General features: G+C 39.2%; 1 protein-coding gene across 1 annotated transcript in view; it reads right to left on the reverse strand.

The window, feature by feature from the left end:
• Window positions 1–755: 755 nt before the first annotated feature.
• Window positions 756–15,904, reverse strand: part of TSPAN7 (tetraspanin 7) — a 168,787-nt gene continuing 153,638 nt past the window's right edge. The window contains exon 8 of the mRNA XM_060138696.1: window positions 756–1,000. The gene's annotated coding sequence lies outside the window, so the exon portion shown is untranslated. The remainder of the gene's footprint in view (window positions 1,001–15,904) is intronic.

Here is a 15,904-nt window from a genome sequence, read left to right on the forward strand (position 1 = left end):
CGCATTTCAGTCCCCCACTCCTAGCTAAGCAATACCCCATCCAAATCACTGGGATTTCACGTAGAATGCAATATTCTATTTATGCTATCTTTCCTCTTCTGTATCTGTCTTCCAACTCGACTGAGCTCTGTGAGGGCAGGGTTCATATTTTATGTATCTTTAGTCTAACACATTTTAAGGGCCCAGTTTGCCGAACGGAAAATCAACAGTGTTTACTTCTCCTCAGCGTATAGACAATTACAGTGATATGTGGGTGCAGTTCAGGGTGCTTTGTAATCCAGCCTCTGCTGCCTTATAAAACATATTTCTGTGGGTTTATGTGGGGTGAAGTTTTCAGTATTGGCATCAATGCCATATTTTACTACATATATTGGGTACTTGTTTATTTGTTCCTTTGCAACTTTTCCTGGCTAAATTTCAACACACTGTGACAGTGGGAGTGGGAGGCATGGACTCTATGCCTGTTAGGAAATGACTATGGTATAGGTTAAACGTGTATGGTAATGGGCTGCTTATATAATCAGACTTGTCTGGATGTTGCTTCTGGGATGAGAGCACAAGTTGCCAAGTATTGAGGGGCAACCACACGCATAAGCCAGAGTAAACCAAGTGGCTGTCAGGATAAAAAGGACTGTAAAACTGGAGTGGAAGAGGAGCAGAAAACAACAGTAGTGCCTTGTATTCATGTGGCTGCTCTCACGGCTCCTGGGTCAGTATTTCTTACCAAATGGTAACTCAAGCATCAGAACAGAAAAGAGGGGATTAGGCAATTTTATCTTGGTTTCTGGTTCTTAGTAAGAAAACATGATTTTTCAAATTCGACTTATATATAGGAGACAATTATCAGTAGTCTTTCAAGTCACTCCAAGTGTGAATGGGGTCTGAGAGGAACCTGTTGGTCAGCTTCTGTCTGCTTCTGCCCCCTAGTGGTTCATTTGGAGTTGTTGACACTCTTAACCTTGAGCAGTTTTGGGCCCCTTGTGCGCGAAGACGGTTTTGCCTAGAAATGAAGAAGAGAGTATCTTTGTATATAGGCTCTTACATTTTTAAACTTAGGATTTATGGAGCATATTTCATTTCTTTCGTAACTATCCAGAAATCACCCACTCCTGAAAGCCTAGTTTAACCTATAGAAAACAATATCAGGGCTTCCCTGGTGGCGCAGTGGTTGAGAGTCCGCCTGCCGATGCAGGGGACACGGGTTCGTGCCCCGGTCTGGGAAGATCCCACATGCCGTGGAGCGGCTGGGCCCGTGAGCCACGGCCGCTGAGCCTGCGTGTCCGGAGCCTGTGCTCCACAACGGGAAAGGCCACAACAGTGAGAGGCCCGCGTACCGCAAAAAACAAAAACAAAAATCAACTCTTACTTTACAAAAGCCTGGCCATGCCCTCAAAAAATACTGTCTTGATTCTGGTAGAATGATTGACACATTGATTTGATTACCTTCATCCTGTCTAGAATTATTAATAGTTTGTTGTTCCGCTTGATCTTCCTTCCCCGTTAATCTTTGTGAGATTTGTGGTTTGTAATCGTTTTGTAGCCAGCATTCTCAAACAACGTAGTTTTCATTTTACGTTAGTCTGAAATGGAATGTTATTGGGTAAAATACCCCTTAGGAGTATAATGAAAAGGACCTATTAATTTTCAGGGCAAGAGGGCTAATTACTCCCGTCCCCCTTAATTCTGTATTAATTGCTAATAACTTTTAATAGAATTGAGTACATGAAGCTAATTTTGATTATTTCTTTTCAACATACACCATATCTGAAATGCTTGCCCAGAACAAGAAAAGAAGCTGTAGAAGGTCGAGTGCTTAATAAATATGCTTTATGATATTGCAGTTTGTAAATGAATCAAATTGAAAGAAATTTGGGGCTCCAAGAGGGAATCCTCATCTTTTTAATGAAAGGGGCGTGTAGGTGGGAGACCAGAACATTTTATGAGCACACATATGAGCAAAACTCCATAGGAGATACTTTATATCATCATTACAGACAATAAAGAAGAGGCAATATAACATGGTGGTTAAGTGTGTGGTACTGGTGCCAGACTGATTCATTGCGAGTCCCAACTCCACTGGTGTGACCTTGGGAAAGTTGCTTAACCTCCTTGTTGCTCAGTTTATTAATCTGTGAAATGGGGATAATGAGAATGCTTCCTAATTCATATCACTGTGAAGATTAAATGGGATAAAGCCTTTAGAACGTTCCTGACATGACTGTCATCAGTCAACGTTAGATACTTCTGGTACTAAAAGACATTCACCTATCTGCACTCCCATGTTCATTGTAGCACTATTCACGATAGCCAGGAGGTGGACACAACCCAAATGTCCATCACTGGATGAATGGATAAACAAAATGTGGTCTATCCATACAGTAGAATACTATTCATCCTTAAAAAGGAAGGAAAAAACAAAAGGAAGGAAATCCCGTCACATGCTACAACACGGATGAACCTCGAGGACATGATGCTAAGTGAAGTAGGCCAGTCACAAAAAGACAAATACTGTATGATTCCACTTACAAAGTATCTAAAATAATCAAATTTATAGAAACAAAGTAGAATGGTGGGGGAAGAAAAAAATGCAGAGATGTTTAACGGGTATAGCGTTTCAAATTTGCAAGATAAAAATTTCTGCAGATTGGTTGCAGTACAATGTGAATATACTTAGTACTACTGAAATGTGCGCTTAATAGTTAAGATGATAATTTTCGTGTTTATGTGGTTTTCTACCACAGTTAATAAAAAGCATTCTCTTCTGAACATGAGTTTCCGAGAAGCTGGGAATGTTCTTGATCTTGGTGCTAGTGAAATGAATGTGTTTACTTCGTGAAAAATCTTCAAAAACACGTTTGTGATACGAGCACTTTCTGTTCGCCTCTTACACTTCAATGAAAAGTTTAAAAATGAGGAGACTCCCTTCAGTGACTTGAGCTTGCAATCTCATAGCCAGGTAAAGCACACAATTGCTTATGGAAACAGATTTTTTAAATATTAACATATACAGAAATGACTATTCTGTCAAATAGAAATGACTATCTGGCAAGCAAGTGACCTAAGAATTCAAGGAATTGAAACAATCTTTGTATAATGTTACAACCTGAAGAAACTTGACTTAAAAAATGTGACACAGGCAATGGCGAAAGAATTCTTGCTAACCTGCACAAGGATTTTATTTACTTTTACAATCAACCATACTTAGGGGAAGACCCAGAAGAACTAAGTGACACAAAATATACCTTTTACAAAAAAATAATTGACATAAATATTTTTATAACAACTTCATCGAGATATAACGCACTTACCGTAAAATTTGCCCATTTAAAGTGTACAATTCAGTGATTTTAGCATATTCAGAGTTGTGCAACCATTGCCACAATCAATTGTAGAACATTTTCATCACCTCAGAAAGAAACCCTGTATCCTTTAACACTCTCCATTTCTCCCCAACATCCACGCCCCCCGCCCGTCCACCCATAGGCAACCACTCATCTACGTTGTGTCTCTATAAATATGCCTATTTATATTCATATAAAGAGAATCATACAATATATGATCATTTCTGACTGGTTTGTTTTACGTAGCTTAGCGATCATCAAATTCAGCCATGTTGTAGACGCATTTTATCTCTTCTGGTGTGATCTGGCTAGAACTTTCAGTACAAGGTAGAAGAGAAATGCTAATTCCTGGGATAAACCCTACAAATTAAAACATATTATCGTTTTTATATATTGTGGGATTCAATGTGCTACAATTTTGTTTAGAATTTTTCTATACATGTTCATTGGGATATTGGTCTGCAGTTTTCTTTAATATCTTTTTTAGGTTTTGGTATAAGAGTAATGCTCTCCTGGCAGAATGATTTGGGAATTATGCCTCCCTCACCTTTTTTTTTTTCCCTCAGTTTTCTGGAATACTTTGTGTAGAACTGGTATTATCTCTTTCTTAAAAGTTTGGTAAAATTCACCAGTAAAGCCGTCCAGACCTGGAGTTTTCTTTGTGGGAAGATATTTTCTCCCTCCTGCCCTATATTGATTGATTGATTGATTGATTGATTGATACTTACTGACTTGTTTACCTACTTACTTAATTCTTGTGATAAGAACATTTAATGTAAGATCTACCCTTAGCAAATTTTTAAGTAGGCAATGCAGTATTGTCAACTGTAGGCTCTATGCTGTTATTCTAGGAGTTGTTCATCTCTTATAACTGAAACTTTTAATCCTTTGACTAATCCCTCCCTGTTTCCTCCCCACCCCCAGCTCCTGGCAAACACCATTCTATTCTACTTCTATGAGTTTGACTATTTTAAATTCATAATGTCAGCGGTAGCATGTAGCCTTCGTCCTTCTGTGTCTGGCTTATGTCACTTAACATAGTGTCCTCCAGGTTCACCCATGTTGTTGCAAATGGCAGGATTTCCTTCTGTTCTAAAGCTAAATAATATTACACTGTTTGTGTATACTACGCTTTTAAATCCAGTCATCCAATGGTAGACATTTAGGCTGTTTCCATGAATTGGCTATGGTGAGTAAAGCTGCAATGAACATGCGAGTGCAGGTATCTCTCGGAGATCCTGATTTCAATTCTTTTTGCTATACCTAGAAGTAGGACTGCTGGGTCATGGTAGTTCTATTTTTAAATTTTTTAGGAACGTTTGTACTTTTTTCCATAGTGGCTGCATTGCTACCAATAGTGTGCAACGGTTCATTTTTCTCCACACCCCGGCAAAAATTACTTTAAAAAAAATACTAGCCATCCTAACAGCTATGAGATGATATCTCATTGTAGTTTAGATTTGCATTTCTCTGGTGATCAGTGATATTGAGCACCTTCTCATATACCTGTTGGCTATGAGTATGTCTTCATTGGAAAAATGTCTATTCAGTTCCTCTGTCAATTTTTAAATCACATTGTTTTTTTTTGCTACTGAGCTGTAGGTGTTCCTTATATATTTTGGATATTAACCCTTTATCAGATTTATGGTTTGCAGACATTTTCTCCCATTTCATAGATGGCCTTTTCATTTTGTTGATTGTTTTGATGTAATCTCACTTGTCTATTTTCGCTTTTGTTGCCTGTGCTATTGGTATCATATCTAAGAAATTATTGCCAAAGCCAATGTCAAGAAGCTTTTTTCCCTGTGTTTTCTTCTAGGAGTTTTACTGTTTCAGGTCTTTTATGTAAGTCTTTAACCCATTTTTAAAATTTGACTTTTGAGTAAACTATAAGAGTCCAATTTCATTCTTTTGCATGTGGATATCCAGTTTGCTCAACACCATTTATTGAAGAGACTATCCTTTCCCCATTGTATATACTTGGCACCTTTGTCAAATATTAGTTGACCGTAAGTGTGTGAGTTTATTTATTGCCTCTCTATTCTGTTCCATTCGTCTGTGTGTGTATTTTTTTATGTCAGTTCCACACTATTTTGATTACTGTAGCTTCTGCACACGTGTGTTTGTGCGTGTGTGTATATATATATATGGATATATATATATATTCTTGAGGCATAGCTGTTGTACAATATTATATAAGGTTCAAGTACACAACATAGTGATTCAGAGTTTTAAAGGTTATACTTCATTTATAGTTATTATAAAATATTGGATATATTCCCTGTGTTGTACAATATATCCTTGTAACTTATGTATTTTATACATAGTAGTTTGTCCCTCTTAATCCCCTGCCCCTGTCTTGCCCCTCCCACCTTCCCTGTCCCCCCTGGTAACCATAAGTTCGTTCTCTAAGTTTGTGAGACTGTTTCTGTTTTGTTTGTTTAATATTTATTTATTTATTTGTTATTTTATTTATTTTGGCTGTGCCGGGTCTTAGTTGTGGCATATGGGATCTTCGTCGCGGTCTTGGTTAGTATAGTAATTTTGACAATATTATTTCTTCCAATCCAAGAACATGGTACATCTTCCCATCTGTTTGTTTCATCTTCAGTTTCTTTCATCAGCATCTTATAGTTTTCAGAGCACAGGTCTTTTGCCTCCTTAGGTAAGTTTATTCCTAGGTATTTTATTCTTCTTGATGCTATGGTAAATGGGATTATTGCTTTAAATTTCTCTTTCTGATATTTCATTGTTACTGTATAGAAATGCAACAGACTTCTGTGTATTAATTTTGTATCTTGTAACTTTACTGAATTCATTGATGAACTCTTGTAGTTTTCTGGTAGCATCTTTAGGATTTTCTATGTATAGTATCATATCATCTGCAAACAGTGACAGTTTTTCTTCTTTTCCAATTTGGATTCCTTTTATTTCTTTTTCTTCTCTGATTGCCGTGCCTAGGACTTCCAAAACTATGTTGAATAAAAGTGGTGAGAGTGGACATCCTTGTCTAGTTCTTGATCTTCGAGGAAATGCTTTCAGCTTTTCACCGTTGAGTATGATGTTGGCTGTAGGTTTGCCATATATGGCCTTTATAATGTTGAGGTATGTTCCCTCTATGCCCACTTTCTGGAGCATTTGTATCATAAATGGGTGTTGAATTTTGTCAAAAGCTTTTTCTGCATCTATTGAGATGATCATATGGTTTTTATTCTTCAATTTGTTGATGTGATGTATCACACTGATTGATTTGCAGATATTGAAAAATCCTTGCATCACTGGGATAAATCCCACTTGATCACAGTGAATGATCCTTTTAATGTATTATTGGATTCGGTTTGCTAGTCTTTTGTTGAGGATTTTTGCATCTCTGTTCATCAGTGATATTGGCCTGTAGTTTTCTTGATTTGTGGTATCTTTGTCTGGTTTTGGTATCATGGTGATGGTGTCCTCATAAAATGAGTTTGGGAGTATTCCTTCCTCTGCAGTGTTTTGGAATAGTTTCAGAAGGATAGGTGTTAACTCTTCTCTAAATGTTTGGTAGAATTTGCCTGTGAAGCCATCTGGTCCTGGACTTCTGTTGGTTGGGAGTTTTTTAATCAAATTTTCAATTTCAGTACTGGTAATTGGTCTGTTCATATTTTCTATTTCTTCCTGGTTCAGTCTTGGGAGAGTGTACCTTTCTAAGAATTTGTCCATTTCTCCAGGTTGTCCATTTTATTGGTATATAGTTGTTAGTGGTAATCTTAAGATCCTTTGTATTTCTGTGGTGTTGGTGGTAACTTCTCCTTTTTCATTTCTGATTTTATCAGTTTGGGCCCTCTCCATTTTTTTCTTGATGAGTTTGGCTAAAGGTTTATCAATTTTGTTTATCTTTTCAAAGAACCAGCTTTTAGTTTCATCAATCTTTTCTGTTTTTTTTTTAAATCTCTGTTTCATTTATTTCTGCTCTGATCTTTACTATTTCTTTCCTTCTACTAACTTTGGGTTTTGTTTTTCTTTCTCTAGTTGCGTTAGGCATAAGCTTAGGTTGTTTATTTGAGATTTTTTTTGTTTCCTGAGGTAAGCTTGTATCGCTATAAACTTCCCTCTTAGAACAGCTTTGCTGCATCCCGTAAATTTTGGATCATTGTGCTTTTGTTTTTATTTGTCTCTAGGTATTTTTTGATTTCTTCAGTGATCCATTAGTTGTTTAGTAGCATATTGTTTAGCCTCCACATGTTTGTGTTTTTTGGAGTTTTTTTTCTTGCAGTTGATTTCTAGCCTCACAGCATTGTGGTTGGAAAAGATGCTTGATATGATTTCAGTTTTCTTTTTTTTTTAACAACTTTATTGGGGTATAATTGCTTTACAATGGTGTGTTAGTTTCTGCTTTATAACAAAGTGAATCAGTCATACATAAACATATGTTCCCATGTGTCTTCCCTCTTGCGTCTCCCTCCCTCCCACCCTCCCTATCCCACCCCTCCAGGCTGTCACAAAGCACCGAGCCAATATCCCCGTGCCATGCGGCTGCTTCCCACAAGCTATCTACCTTACTACGTTTGTTAGTGTGTATATGCCCATGACTCTCTCTCGCCCTGTCACAGCTCACCCTTCCCCCTCCCCATAACCTCAAGTCTGTTCTCTAGGAGGTCTGCGTCTTTATTCCTGCCTTACCCCTAGATTCTTCATGACATTTTTTTTCTTAAATTCCATATATATGTGTTAGCATACGGTATTTGTCTTTTTCTTTCTGACTTACTTCACTCTGTATGACAGACTCTAGGTCTATCCACCTCATTACAAATAGCTCAATTTCGTTTCTTTTTATGGCTGAGTAATATTCCATTGTATATATGTGCCACATCTTCTTTATCCATTCATCCGATGATGGGCACTTAGGTTGTTTCCATCTCCGGGCTATTGTAATAGAGCTGCAATGAACATTTTGGTACATGACTCTTTTTGAATTTTGGTTTTCTCAGGGTATATGCCCAGGAGTGGGATTGCTGGGTCATATGGTAGTTCTATTTGTAGTTTTTTAAGGAACCTCCATACTGTTCTCCATAGTGGCTGAACCAATTCACATTCCCACCAGCAGTGCAAGAGTGTTCCCTTTTCTCCACATCCTCTCCAGCATTTATTGTTTCTAGATTTTTTGATGATGGCCATTCTGACTGGTGTGAGATGATATCTCATTGTAGTTTTGATTTGCATTTCTCTAATGATTAGTGATGTTGAGCATTCTTTCATGTGTTTGTTGGCAGTCTGTATGTCTTCTTTGGAGAAATGTCTATTTAGGTCTTCTGCCCATTTTTGGATTGGGTTGTTTGTTTTTTTGTTATTGAGCTGCATGAGCTGCTTGTAAATTTTGGAGATTAATCCTTTGTCGGTTGCTTCATTTGCAAATATTTTCTCCCATTCTGAGGGTTGTCTTTTGGTCTTGTTTATGGTTTCCTTTGCTGGCAAACGCTTTGAAGTTTCATTAGGTCCCATTTGTTTATTTTTGTTTTTATTTCCATTACTCTAGGAGGTGGGTCAAAAAGGATCTTGCTGTGATTTATGTCATAGAGTGTTCTGCCTATGTTTTCCTCTAAGAGTTTGATAGTTTCTGGCCTTACATTTAGGTCTTTAATCCATTTTGAGCTTATTTTTGTGTATGGTGTTAGGGAGGGATCTAATCTCATACTTTTACATGTAACTGTCCAGTTTTCCCAGCACCACTTATTGAAGAGGCTGTCCTTTCTCCACTGTACATTCCTGCCACTTTTATCAAAGATAAGGTGTCCATATGTGCATGGGTTTATCTCTGGGCTTTCTATCCTGTTCCATTGATCTTTCTGTTTTTGTGCCAGTACCATACCGTCTTGATAACTGTAGCTTTGTAGTATAGTCTGAAGTCAGGGAGCCTGAGTCCTCCAGTTCCTTCTTTCGTTCTCAAGATAGCTTTGGCTATTCGGGGTCTTTTGTGTTTCCATACAAATTGCAAAATTTTTTGTTCTAGTTCTGTGAAAAATGCCAGTGGTAGTTTGATAGGGATTGCATTGAATCTATAGATTGCTTTGGGTAGTAGAGTCATTTTCACAATGTTGATTCTTCCAATCCAAGAACATGGTATATCTCTCCATCTATTTGTATCATCTTTAATTTCTTTCATCAGTGTCTTATAATTTTCTGCATACAGGTCTTTTGTCTCCTTAGGTAGGTTTATTCCTAGATATTTTATTCTTTTTGTTGCAATGGTAAATGGGAGTGTTTTCTTGATTTTACTTTCAGATTTTTCATCATTAGTGTGTAGGAATGCCAGAGATTTCTGTGCATTAATTTTTCATCCTGCAACTTTACCAAATTCATTGATTAGCCCTAGTAGTTTTCTGGTAGCATCTTTAGGATTCTCTATGTATAGGATCATGTCATCTGCAAACAGTGACAGCTTTACTTCTGCTTTTCTGATTTGGATTCCTTTTATTTCCTTTTCTTCTCTGATTGCTGTGGCTAAAACTTCCAAAACTATGTTGAATAAGAGTGGTGAGAGTGGGCAACCTTGTCTTGTTCCTGATCTTAGTGGAAATGCTTTCAGTTTTTTACCATTGAGGATGATGTTTGCTGTGGGCTTGTCATATATGGCCTTTATTATGTTGAGGAAAGTTCCCTCTATGCCTACTTTCTGCAGGGTTTTTATCATAAATGGGTGTTGAATTTTGTCAAAAGCTTTCTCTGCATCTATTGAGATGATCATATGGTTTTTCTCCTTCAATTTGTTAATATGGTTTATCACATTGATAGATTTGCGTATATTGAAGAATCCTTGCATTCCTGGAATAAACCCCACTTGATCATGGTGTATGATCCTTTTAATGGGCTGTTGGATTCTGTTTGATAGTATTTTGTTGAGGATTTTTGCATCTATGTTCATCAGTGATATTGGCCTGTAGTTTTCTTTCTTTGTGGCATCCTTGTTTGGTTTTGGTATCAAGGTGATGGTGGCCTCGTAGAAGGAGTTTGGGAGTGTTCCTCCCTCTGCTATATTTTGGAAGAGTTTGAGAAGGATAGGTGTTAGCTCTTCTCTAAATGTTTGATAGAATTCGCCTGTGAAGCCATCTGGTCCTGGGCTTTTCTTTGTTGGGAGATTTTTAATCACAGTTTCAATTTCAGTGCTTGTGATTGGTCTGTTCATATTTTCTATTTCTTCCTGATTCAGTCTTGGCACGTTGTGCATTTCTAAGAATTTGTCCATTTCTTCCAGATTGTCCATTTTATTGGCATAGAGTTGCTTGCAGGAATCTCTCATGATCTCTTTTATTTCTGCAGTGTCAGTTGTTACCTCTCCTTTTTCATTTCTAATTCTACTGATTTGAGTCTTCTCCCTTTTTTTCTTGATGAGTCTGGCTAGTGGTTTATCTATTTTGTTTATCTTCTCAAAGAACCTGCTTTTGGTTTTATTGATCTTTGCTATTGTTTCCTTCATTTCTTTTTCATTTATTTCTGATCTGATTTTTATGATTTCTTTCCTTCTGCTAGCTTTGGGGTTTTTTTGTTCTTCTTTCTCTAATTGCTTGAGGTGCAAGGTTAGGTTGTTTATTCGAGATGTTTCCTGCTTCTTAAGGTGGGCTTGTATTGCTATAAACTTCCCCCTTAGAACTGCTTTTGCTGCATCCCACAGGTTTTGGGTCGTTGTGTCTCCATTGTCATTTGTTTCTAGGTATTTTTTGATTTCCTCTTTGATTTCTTCAGTGATCACTTCATTATTAAGTAGTGTATTGTTTAGCCTCCATGTGTTTGTATTTTTTACAGATCTTTTCCTGTAATTGATATCTAGTCTCATGGCGTTGTGGTCAGAAAAGATACTTGATACAATTTCAATTTGCTTAAATTTACCAAGGCTTGATTTGTGACCTAAGATATGATCTATCCTGGAGAATGTTCCATGAGCACTTGAGAAAAATGTGTATTCTGTTGTTTTTGGATGGAGTATCCTATAAATATCAGTTATGTCCATCTTGTTTAATGTATCATTTAAAGCTTGTGTTTCCTTATTTATTTTCATTTTGGATGATCTGTCCATGGGTGAAAGTGGGGTGTTTAAGTCCCCTACTATGAATGTGTTACTGTCGATTTCCCCTTTTATGGCTGTTAGTATTTGCCTTATGTATTGAGGTGCTCCTATGTTGGGTGCATAAATATTTACAATTGTTATATCTTCTTCTTGGATCGATCCCTTGATCATTATGTAGTGTCCTTCTTTGTCTCTTTTAATAGTCCTTATTTTAAAGTCTATTTTGTCTGATATGAGAATTGCTACTCCAGCTTTCTTTTGGTTTCCATTTGCATGGAATATCTTTTTCCATCCCCTTTCAGTCTGTATGTGTCTCTAGGTCTGAAGTGGGTCTCTTGTAGACAGCATATATAAGGGTCTTGTTTTTGTATCCATTCAGCTAATCTGTGTCTTTTGGTGGGAGCATTTAGTCCATTTACATTTAAGGTAATTATCGATATGTATGTTCCTATTCCCATTTTCTAAATTGTTTTGGGTTCGTTATTATATTTCTTTTCCTTCTCTTGTGTTTCTTGCCTAGAGAAGATCCTTTAGCATTTGTTGTAAAGCTGGTTTGGTGGTGCTGAACTCTCTCAGCTTTTGCTTGTCTGTAAAGGTTTTAATTTCTCCATCAAATCTGAATGAGATCCTTGCTGGGTAGAGTAGTCTTGGCTGCAGGTTTTTCTCCTTCATCACTTTCAGTATGTCCTGCCACTCCCTTCTGGCTTGTAGGGTTTCTGCTGAGAGATCAGCTGTTAACCTTATGGGGATTCCCTTACGTGTTATTTGTTGTTTTTCCCTTGCTGCTTTTAATATGCTTTCTTTGTATTTAATTTTTGACAGTTTGATTAATATGTGTCTTGGCGTATTTCTCCTTGTATTTATCCTGTATGGGACTCTCTGTGCTTCCTGGACTTGATTAACTATTTCCTTTCCCATATTAGGGAAGTTTTCAACTATAATCTCTTCAAATATTTTCTCTGTCCCTTTCTTTTTCTCTTCTTCTTCTGGATCCCCTATAATTCGAATGTTGGTGCGTTTAATGTTGTCCTAGAGGTCTCTGAGACTGTCCTCAGTTCTTTTCATTCTTTTTTCTTTATTCTGCTCTGCAGTAGTTATTTCCACTATTTTATCTTCTGGGTCACTTACCCGTTCTTCTGCCTCAGTTATTCTGCTATTGATCCCATCTAGAGTACTTTTAATTTCATTTATTGTGTTGTTCATCGTTGCTTGTTTCATCTTTATTTCTTCTAGGTCCTTGTTAACTGTTTGTTGCATTTTGTCCATTCTATTTCCAAGATTTCGGATCATCCTTACTATCATTATTCTGAATTCTTTTTCAGGTACACTGGCTATTTCCTCTTCATTTGTTAGGTCTGGTGCATTTTTATCTTGCTCCTTTATCTGCTGTGTGTTTTTCTGTCTTCTCATTTTGCTAATCTTACTGTGTTTGGGGTCTCCTTTTTGCAGACTGCAGGTTCATAGTTCCCGCTGTTTTTGATGTCTGTCTCCAGTGGCTAAGGTTGGTTCAGTGGGTTGTGTAGGCTTCCTGGTGGAGGGGACTAGTGCCTGTGTTGTGGTGGATGAGGCTGGATCTTGTCTCTCTAGTGGGCAGGTTCACGTCTGGTGGTGTGTTTTGGGGTGTCTGTGGCCTTATTATGATTTTAGGCAGCCTCTCTGCTAATGGGTGGGGTTGTGTTCCTGTTTTGCTAGTTGTTTGGCATAGGGTGTCCAGTACTGTGGCTTGCTGGTCGTTGAGTGAAGCTGGGTGCTGGTGTTACGATGGAGGTCTCTGGGAGATTTTCCCCGTTTGATATTATGTGGAGCTGGGAGGTCTCTTGTGGACCAGTGTCCTGAAGTTGGCTTTCCTACCTCAGAGGTAGAGCCCTGACTTCTGGCTGGAGCACCAAGAGCCTTTCATCCACACGGCTCAGAATAAAAGGGAGAAAAAGTAGAGGGAATTAGTAGAAGTATGAGGAAAGAAAGAAAGAAAGGAGGGAAGGAAGGGAGGAAGGAAGAAAGAAAGAAAGAAGCAAAGAAGGCAAGAAGGAAAGAAAGGGAGGAAGGAAGGAAGGAAGGAGGGAAAGAAGGAAAAAGACAGAAAGAAGATACAGTAAAAATAAAATAAAGTATAATAAAGTTATTGAATTAAAAAATTCTTATTTGGGGAAAAAAAAGGGACGGATAGAACCTTAGGAGAAATGTTGGAAGCAAAGCTATACAGACAAAATCTTACACAGAAGCATACACATACACCTTCACTAAAAGAGGTAAAGAGGGAAAAATCATAAATCTTGCTGTCAGAGACCACCTCCTCAATTTGGGATGATTCGTTGTCTAAAGGAGGGAAGGAAGGAAAGAAAGAAAGAAAGAACGAAGGTAAAGTATAATAACGTTATTATAATTAAAATTGATTATTAAGAAAAAAATTTTAAGAAAAAACCATGGACGGATAGAACCCTAGGACAAATGGTGGAAGCAAGACTATACAGACAAGATCTCACACAGAAGCATACACATACACACTCACAAAAAGAGGAATAGGGAAAAAAATCATAGATCTTGCTCCTGAAGTCCACTTCCTTAATTTGGGATGATTGGTTGTCTATTCAGGTATTCCACAGATGCAGGGTATATCAAGTTGATTGTGGAGCTTTAATCCGCTGCTTCTGAGGCTACTGGGAGAGATTTCCCTTTCTCTTCTTTGTTCTCACAGCTCACAGGGGCTCAGCTTTGGATTTGGCCCTGCCACTGCATGTAGGTCGCTGGAGGGCGTCTGTTTTTTGCTCAGACAGGACGGGGTTAAAAGAGCCGCTGATTCGGGGGCTCTGGCGCACTCAGGCCGGCGGGGAGGGAGGGGCACGGAGTGCGGGGCGGGCCTGCGGCGGCAAAGTCCGGCGTGACTTTGCACCAGCCTGAGGCGCGCCGTGCGTTCTCCCGGGGAAGTTGTCCCTGGATCCCGGGAACCTGGCAGTGGCGGGCTGCACAGGCTCCGCAGAAGAGGGGTGTGGAGAGTGATCTGTGCTCGCACACAGGCCCCTTGGTGGCGGCAGCAGCAGCCTTAACATCTCCCGCCCGTCTCTGGGGTCCGCGCTTTCAGCCGCGGCTCGCGCCCGTCTCTGGAGCTCCTTTAAGCAGCGCTCTTAATCCCCTCTCCTCACGCACCAGATAAGAAAGAGGGAAGAAAAAGTCTCTTGCCTCTTCGGCAGGTGCAGACTTTTCCCGGGACTCCCTCCCGGCTAGCTGTGGTGCACTAACCCCTTCAGGCTATGTTCAAGCCGCCAACCCCAGTCCTCTCCCTGCGCTCCGTCCGAAACCGAAACCCGAGCCTCAGAGCCTCAGCTCGCAGCCCCGCCCGCCCCGGCGGGTGAGCAGACAAGCCTCTCGGGCTGGTGAGTGCCGGTCGGCACCGATCCTCTGTGCGGGAATCTCCCCGCTTTGCCCTCCGCACCCATTGCTGTGCTCTCCTCCGCGGCTTCGAAGCTCCCCCCCTCCGCCTCCCGCAGTCTCCGCCCGCGAAGGGGCTTCCTAGTGTGTGGAAACTTTTCCTTCTTCACAGCTCCCTCTCACTGGTGCAGGTGCCGTCCCTATTCTTTTGTCTCTGTTTTTTCTTTTTTTCTTTTGCCCTACCTAGGTACGTGGGGAGTTTCTTGCCTTTTGGGAGGTCTGAGGTCTTCTGCCAGCCTTCAGTAGGTGTTCTGTAGGAGTTGTTCCACGTGTAGATGTATTTCTGGTGTATCTGTGGGGAGGAAGGTGATCTCCGCGTCTTACTCTTCCGCCATCTTCAAGGTCCCCCCCCAGTTTTCTTAAATGTACTGAAACTTGCTTTGTGACCCAGCACGGGATCTATCCTGGAGAATGTTCTATGTGCACTTGAAAAGAATGTGTATTCTGCTGCCTTTGGATGGAATGCTCTATAAATATCAGTTAAGTCCATCTAGTCTAAGGTGTCGTTTGAAGCCTGTGTTCCTTATTGATTTTCCGTCTGGATGATCTGTCCATTGATGTAAGTCGTGGGCTAAAGTCCCCTATTATTCTGTTACTGTCAATTTCTCCTTTTCTGTCTGTCAACATTTGCATTATATATTAAGGTGCTCCTACGTTAGGTGCATATATATTTACAATTGTTATATCTTACTGGATTGATCCTTTGATCACTATGTAGTGTTCTTCTTTGTCTCCTGTAACAGTCTTTATTTTAAAGTCAATTTTGTCAGATACGAGTATTGCCACTACAGCTTTCTTTTGATTTCCATTTGCATGGAATATGTTTTTCCATCCTTTCACTTTCAGTCTGTATGTGTCTAGATCTGAAGTGAATCTCTTGTAGGCAGCAAATATACAGGTCCTGTTTTTGTATCCATTCAGCCTGTTTCTTTTGGTTGGAGCATTTAGTCCATTTACATTTAAGATAACGTTGAAATTTGATTATTTTTTAATATAGGCATTTAGTGCTTTAAATATACTCCTGAGTATTGCTTTTGCAATATCTCATAAATTTTTTTTTTCTTTTGCGGTACACGGGCCTCTCACTGTTGTGGCCTGT

The sequence above is a fragment of the Lagenorhynchus albirostris genome, chromosome X, assembly GCF_949774975.1.
Source record: "Lagenorhynchus albirostris chromosome X, mLagAlb1.1, whole genome shotgun sequence".
Classification (NCBI taxonomy): Eukaryota; Metazoa; Chordata; class Mammalia; order Artiodactyla; family Delphinidae; genus Lagenorhynchus; species Lagenorhynchus albirostris.